We start from the raw sequence: 8347 nt of genomic DNA, 5'->3' as shown, positions 1-8347 counted from the left end.
AGTTCCTATGTTTATTATTAACCCTTTGCGAACATTATCCGATTCTCCATGGATCAAGGATATTTTCTATCGTCGTGAAAATTAAAAGCTATAAGCTAAATATCGGAATAAATAATCTCTAGCTCTAAATTTGCGAAAAGGAGATTATTAATCTAGAAAAGAGTAAATTGAAAAAGGAATATAATAAATATAAATAAATGGAAATTGATTGTGAAAAGATGAGAAATAATATTTTAAATGACGTGTATTTCATTTACATCAAAAATTGTAAATGTGTTAAATTTGACGAATAATATGAATATTTCTTATTCAGAATAAAATTTTTTTAAATTTTTATAAGTTATCTTATTATCTTATAAATTATCTTATTTATTTGAAAATATTTTTTTATATTTCCTTTATGTTTCCAGTTTTTAAATAGTCAATCATTTGATTTAGTATGCAATAATTTATTATATATATAGTGTATAATTATATATAATTATATATAATTATATATAATGTGTATAATTAAACACATAATAAACAATTAACACATATAATCTTTATATGTGTTATAACCTTTTTTTTATATACATATAAATAATGTTATTAGACAAAATATTTATAATTTGATTGATATAAAATTTTTTTTTTTATATTTGCGGTCAAGAATTATTCTATTTTTATCTTTTGTCGATGAAATATATTTGCAAAAATTCGTATAAATAATAAATTTCGCAGAACAAAGTCTACAACGGATGAACAAAAATATTTTAAGACAAAATACTATATTATTCCTTTTTGCATGAGAATTTTTATGCAATCACGCAGATTGACATGTGCTTTTGTTTGCAATGATCAAGGGCGAAGTGCAACAGCATTTCATCTACATAATCACTTCAATGTATGAGACATGTATGAGACATAATACAGAGAGATTGTAAATGAAAAAGTTAAAATGATCATGTCCATTAACACAGTCGTAACTAAGACTATATTATCCCCCTCGTGTCAAAGGTATGAAATGTGCAATTCGATAATTTATGGAAATTTATATCGTATTGTAACTTTTATATTTAACTTAAACTTTAGAATCATCTCTAGAAATAATGGAACAAGGAGACAATTGATATATAATAAAAATAAAAAAAGAATAACAGTTTTTTTCTTTTTCATTCTTTAAGATTTTCTTTCCAAGTATATCATGTTTCCAAAAAAAAAAAAAAAAAAAAGATGTTTTCAAATATTAATCATTTGAACCAAGACACCCTATATATTCGTCTAATGGATCAAGAATTTTTTTTCTCCTTTATCTTCATTGTTCAATCTTAATTAAGCCTTTTTTTTTTTCTTCGATAAAGTTCGTTAATTTAAACAGGCTAATATGTTGAATATTGAATTATTGTTGAACACGGTATAACACGAAATGAAAAGGAAAAATTGATTGACATTATACGATCGACGGTCGTATTCGAAATGAATGTCGATAGGCAATGTGCGTATATATTATCTACGAACTTGTACCAAAATATATATACAACACGTATACCGAAAATATTATTCGATCAAAGTTTGAAGTTAGATGTTACGAAAAACGCTGCTAATGAACCTTTTATGTAGAAACATATACATAAATGATATCTTGTTTTTGAAACTTGTTTCGATATAAATATTTCAAATGAGATGTTTACGTGTAATTTCTGATGAAATTTGGTAAAAACTATGACTTTGTTGTTCAATCTTACAAAATTTTTTTGGAAAAATTTCTAAGAAAAGATTGATTGCAGATGTGTCAATGATTTAAAATAAACAACTTGAGAAAAAACTGGAAATTCCGGATAATTATTGAATTCTTTGAAGATACAGGAAGATTATTATTAAAAAGAATATTAAATTGAAAATAAAAAATTGGAAAATAATAACTGATTGTTGAATTATTCGATACAATTTTTCGATAAAAAAAAAAAATGTATTATTCGGATTATTTCATACACTTTTTTTTTACAATAAATTAATTGATAAAAAAACTAACTCAATTTATGTTCTATATTAAATTAATTTCAAGATTTTCAATGTGATAAATATTATATAATAACACAATGTTCACTTATTAAGTTTCTAACAATTTTATGTAATGAATTGATAAAAAAAAATTTTTCTTTTTCTTCCTCTATCTTTATTTCCTCTATCTCTATTTCTTTATTATTTTTTTCTTTTTTTATTTAACGATATAAAATTTCTTATTATCGCGATTATATGAATACGCACGACTGATTGATAGAATCGATACTGAAGAAAGTATGAAAATGTTATCGGTTATCTGAGCATTGAATGTGTGAGCACAGTAGAATTAAAACTACTACTATTATAATTCACCTATGTGGTTTGCTTGATTTATGCTATTACTTGTGAACACTTGAAGATAACGTACCGATTGCATATCTCTTGCTTTAAAAATTCGACATTTCTTGATTCCAATTTTCAATCGAAATAAAAAAGATATTTACGCTTTTTTAATCTCTCGTTAATTATTTTAATTATTTATGGAATTTCTTAACAAAAATCTTTTGGATATAAATGATGAATTCATTGCATACAATTTCTAATTTTTAATCAATTAATTAATATATCTGGATCCTTTATTTTCTTAATATTATTGTATAATTAATATATTATATATAATATATTAAATATCAATGTATACATGGAATGTCTTGTAAGTGATAGTGCAATCGAGCAAAAACTGATTTTACGTAAAAAAAAAAAATGAATCAGAAACAAAGAATTTTATCAAGTTTCCAAATTTGAAAACATTTAAATACAAATTAAAACTTAATTATTTTTCAATTAGATACAGTAAACAAATGATTATACCTGATTATACGATTACATAATAAAAATAAATAAACATAGAACAAAGTTTTATCGCTTAAAAGTTTTTGTTTTTTGAGAAAATTAAGATTAAATATACGATAACAATCAAGAAGTAATTAATAAATTTTCAAATTTTTCGAAAATTTTTAAATGAAAAAAAATGTAATCCATGTATCTTTTGGTTATTTAAACACATTTAAAGTAATCAACTATCGATAGTTCATTCGTATCTAATCGAAGAAATAGCCACTTAATTGTACTTGATAATTTTTCAAACTTGTTTTACTAGTTGTACTTGACATTTTCTCGAACTTGTTTATTCAAAAAATTTATTGACAAAATTTTATTTCATATTTTTATTTCATTTTTATAGAATCATTTTTTTAAAATTTTTATCCAATTGTATCAACATTCTGTATACATATCAATGATTGTTTTAAGTTTTTTTAATCTTCAAGTAAATGTAATATCTAAATATTATAAGAATATAAAAATATCATAATATTTTGAGCAAAGATTAATTTAAGAATTTTAATTTTTTCTGTAGACATTTATAAAGTAATAAAAAATAATTTATGAATGATATGATAAGAAAATTTTGCGATAATAAAAAGTAAGCATAAAGTTTGAAGATTATGAGGATTCCTGGGATCGGTTCTGACGTCAAATGAATAATTTTCATAATATTCAAAATAATATATATATATTTTATATATATATTTATATATTAATTGTATATATATTTATTATATATATTTATATATTTATTACATATAATATAATTTATTAATATATTTTTCATAAAAAAAAAAGAAACAAAAGGAATCTAAAAAAATAGAAATTAAAACAAAATATTTCGAGAAAAATTCTAGCTAGAATATATACAATCTAAATTTTCCAATATTATATATATTATTAAAATATATCTATTATATTATTAAAATATATCTAAAAATAGAGAATTATTTCAATAAATTTATTTAATACTTCTAATCTAATATTAGAGAGATATAATTTGAGAAAATAATTTATTGAAATATGTATAAGTTTATTGGTTATTGAGATTTCAGGAATAAAAAAGACACAAGGAACAAAAGTCATAAAATTTATTATATATTAACATATATTTAATATTATAATTATTTTTATAATAAAACTTGACATATATTTAACATTATAATTATATATTAACATAATATTATTTATTCATGACATTATTCTTCATATCTTTTTTGCAATCTTCGTATTTCTTTAATTCATTATTTCGTTCTCATCTTATGCTCCTCCTTCATTGTAATTAACGAAATAATGAAATAATTGTGTTAATTGTGAATTTAGATCGTCAATAACTTTGAAGAAAATGCGCACAAGCAAATATTATTCGAGCTACGACAAGTCAGTTTTTACATCATGACCCATATTTGTCTATGTGGACATCGATCATACTTCTACCAGAGTGGCACTTTTCCTTACTAATAAGCGGTGCCGCGTATTTGAGAATGAGCTTGCTCAATTTCGAAACAAGGTTATTGAAAGTGTCCCAGGTGGCTCCTATTAGCTTGTTTTACGATCATCTTGGTTTGTACAAGGACGATCGATTACGATCTAGAAGGATAATAAAGAAGCCTTGTCTTACCACTTGTTTGTAAGTACATGTTTTTTTTTTTTATATAATTATTAAACTAATTAATATGAATACCTTAGCGCCCCAAGGTTTCGAAATCTGCGTAAAAGTTTAACCAGAATCAGATCCCCTATGGTTCTTTCTAAAACTTAGCATTCCATATATATCTAAAAAATGTTTAAAATCACGAGGAGATCAACATATAAAACAATAAAATAGATTTTACGAAAAAAAAATCACATCACGATATATATATGTATATATGTTTGTAAATATAGAAAAATCAAATTATTCTTTATAGAGGCCTTAAAAATTAAAAAGAATGAAAATAAAAAATTCTTGGAAACTTTTTTGGAAACAATTTTTGGTTATTCTCTCGAATAATAAATATTAAATATTCTTATTAAAAAAAATTTTTTTAAAAATAATAATGGTTTTTATTCCGATATATCGTGATTTTGATATTTTATTTTCTCTGAAGATAGATCAGAATCGAAAACTTTTTTCCGCTTTAAGAAAAATAATAATTCTTTCTCGGTATATATAATCGATTTCAGTGTTTTCCCTAATAATAATAAAAATCGAAAATTTTTTATTTCGCGCGAAATACAGATTTGCATATATGTTCGTTAATGTCAATTTACTTAAGTTGAAACGCTAATTATGCACCAACAGCAAATAATCTTGAACAGCTGCATACATTTATGAGTGTTTGAAGCGATGATGGAAAAAAAAAAAAAAAGAAAAAAAATAAAAAAAATAGAAATGAAAAGAGAAAAGAAGAAATGAAAAGCAAAAGGAATTCAATTCAATATTTTTTTGTATTCGATAAAATACTTATTTAAGGCGGCCTAAATAATTTTTATTTGATATTTAATTATTTTACTTTTTTACTTCCTTTTTTTCAATTTTATTGATCATTTTTTTATCGATCGAACAGCTAGCAATAATATTTCGTTAAAATTTTTATTAACACGAAAGATGATGACATTATAATATTAAAAACAAAAGTAAATATTTTGTTTTTTCAATTTCATGTTTTTCTAATTTATGGTATATACATATTTTTAGAAAAATATTTTATTTAAATCAAAAGCATATAAAATAGTCGATAAAATTAAGTTAATAAAAATTTTTATTCCATCATAAAGATATGATCGCTGATAAGAAAGATTTATGTTATCGGATAACAATATGTGTAAAACAGAAATTAAAATTGAGTAAAAAGTTACGAAATTATTTCATAACTTAAAGATATTTGTAAAATCATATTTTTTTTATAAATAAAAAAAAATAAAATTTTAATCAAAATTCATTATTATACTAATGAATTTATTGAATTTTATTATATTAAATTTATTAAATATATCATATCATATCACGAATCTTATTTTAAATATCTCACATATTTACAATTTAAATCTTTTACTTTTTTTCTCAGAAATGTAAAAAAGTGTAAAAATTTGCAATTAATCACATAAATATAACAATATATATAAAATATATTTTTTAAATATTTATGCAAAATTTTATCGAGAGTTTGAAATTATGACAAACACAGATATAAACATATTTTTAAAGAATGTTTTTATTTTTATCAAAAAAATTTTAACGTCATACTTATAAAAAACTTTCGTATTAAATACGCATACAAATGCTTTTGATAAGTTTTATATATATGTTTTATTTTTTTTTTTTTTGAAAAAGAAAAAAAAATTTATTAAAAATGTATAATCAATTTATGCCGTATATATGCTTTATTGTTTATTTATAAACTTTATTAATTATAAACTTTATATTATTATATCTGATTTTATTTTAAGTTACAATCTAACTTTATTTTTAAATTTATAATGAAAAAAAAAAATTCGATAAAAACAATTGATTTTGTACAAAATATGTGTTATAAATCATCGTTATTAGCAAAATATTAGCAAAAAAAAAAAAAAAAAAATTAATGAAAATTGAACGTTAAAAGTATAAAAATGTAAAATGGGATGCAAGAAGGTACATGCCATTTTCGTAGAATCCGCCCTTGTGTTCAATCACGCTCTAATAAACCAATACATACACGAGCTGCTTCGAAGCTTTTCAGTGATCAATGAACCGATTATGAAAACGTTCCTCAGACTATGTAATATATATCGAAATATATAAAGCAATATGATAATAAAATTTATTCGAAAATATAGATAACTATAAAAATAATATTTTAATAGATAAAATTGAAATGAAATCTGATTTAATTTGTTTGTTTGTATTATATATGACAATATATTATATATTTCAAGATTATTAAATACTTAAAAAATCTTATTTATACATAAAATTAAGTATATTATTTCAAATATATTTGAAATAATTAAAAAAATATTTCGAATATTTTATGAATAAAAAATAAATTTTTCAAGCATCCATTTCTAACAAATATTTATAAATATTTGTAAAGATATGATTTTTATGAGAATATAAAGAAACAAATAGTTTGTAAATATATATTTATTGTATTCTTTATTTTTGTTCAATACTTTTTATTATATTTTCCTTAATATTAACGTTTAATATTTATTTCTAGATTATGCATTAGTCATTGTACGTTACTCACAATCGTTAAACGAAATAGAAAATCCAAAAGTTTCTCGTTGGCTGAACATATACAAACTGAAAGAGTAGTCATCGCGAATGACAACCCTTTTACGCGGAACGGACAAACGCGGAAGTAACACACCATGTATTGATCATGTTCCAAGGATTTACCGACGCCGGATAATATTTCCAAACAAAAAATCAAAATCATTATCGTATTGACTACTCGTTCTTTCGTCATTTATACAAAATAATAGTAATCTAAATGAATTACTTGTACAATTTGTGTTATATATATGTATACTAGAGAAATTAATTTAAAAAAAAAATTAAAATTAATTTTTATTTTCTTTTTCTTTTATTTTTCTTTTAAATTTATGAATAGCAAATGTATGATTTTTATTAAATACATGATTTGTTTTTAAATTCAATTTAATAAGAATAATTATATACATCATAGAAAAAATTAATAATTAGTAATTATTAAATAATATTGCATATTTTTTAGAAAACAATAATAATATAATTTATATATCTATAATTTTTTAATCAATTATCAAGTACTCGTAAGATATATATAATTATAATTAATATTTTATTTATTCTTTATATATATTATATATATTATATTAATAAGATATTTATTAAAAGAAATAAGAACCACCAAAGAATATTAATTTATTGTTAAATCAATAAATTATTGCAATTATTCGTGGTAATAGATATATTTTATCAATCATTTGTTATCGAACGTAATTTCCACTGCATATGATTGTAATTATTAAATTTGTTCACAGATGACACCAAATGGATTATGACCTATACATTAATTGAATTATTTGATATTGTTTTAAACATAAGAAAATAATAATTAAAAAAATAATTAAAAAATATAAACCAGTTAATATTTTACCTCAATAATTTACTATATTACTTATAGTATCTATGTACATATATATAACAATAAAGAATGGAAAAAATTAAGAATAATGAAGTAAGTATTTTACATGATGAACCGGCATGCGGGTTCGTGTTGCGCACGCCAAGAAACGCGCGCACACAACTACATTCAGTTACACATCATATATATATATATATATATATATATATATACACGATTATATCGAGACAATACGTCGAAGAAAAAGCAGAAATTCGCTAATATTAAAACTAGAGAGATATACATATATTTCTAATAACATGTATGATAAAAATCAAAATAAATCTCTTTCTTCAGTCTTTGAGAGTTTGAATAGGTCGAGAATGGATCCGTCGAGGATA

The 8347-nt window shown here is 21.5% G+C and overlaps 1 long non-coding RNA gene across 1 annotated transcript in view; it reads right to left on the bottom strand.

The window, feature by feature from the left end:
- Positions 1–4075: 4075 nt before the first annotated feature.
- LOC116185620 overlaps positions 4076–8347 on the bottom strand; it is a 5104-nt gene continuing 832 nt past the window's right edge. The window contains exons 2-3 of the long non-coding RNA XR_004150483.1: positions 4556–4647; positions 4076–4461 (exon numbers count right to left, since the gene is read on the bottom strand). This is a non-coding gene — a long non-coding RNA (uncharacterized LOC116185620). The remainder of the gene's footprint in view (positions 4462–4555; positions 4648–8347) is intronic.

This window comes from Apis dorsata, unplaced genomic scaffold, assembly GCF_000469605.1.
Source record: "Apis dorsata unplaced genomic scaffold, Apis dorsata 1.3 scaffold_227, whole genome shotgun sequence".
Lineage (NCBI taxonomy): Eukaryota > Metazoa > Arthropoda > Insecta > Hymenoptera > Apidae > Apis > Apis dorsata.
This window is presented reverse-complemented; position numbering and strand designations above follow the sequence as displayed.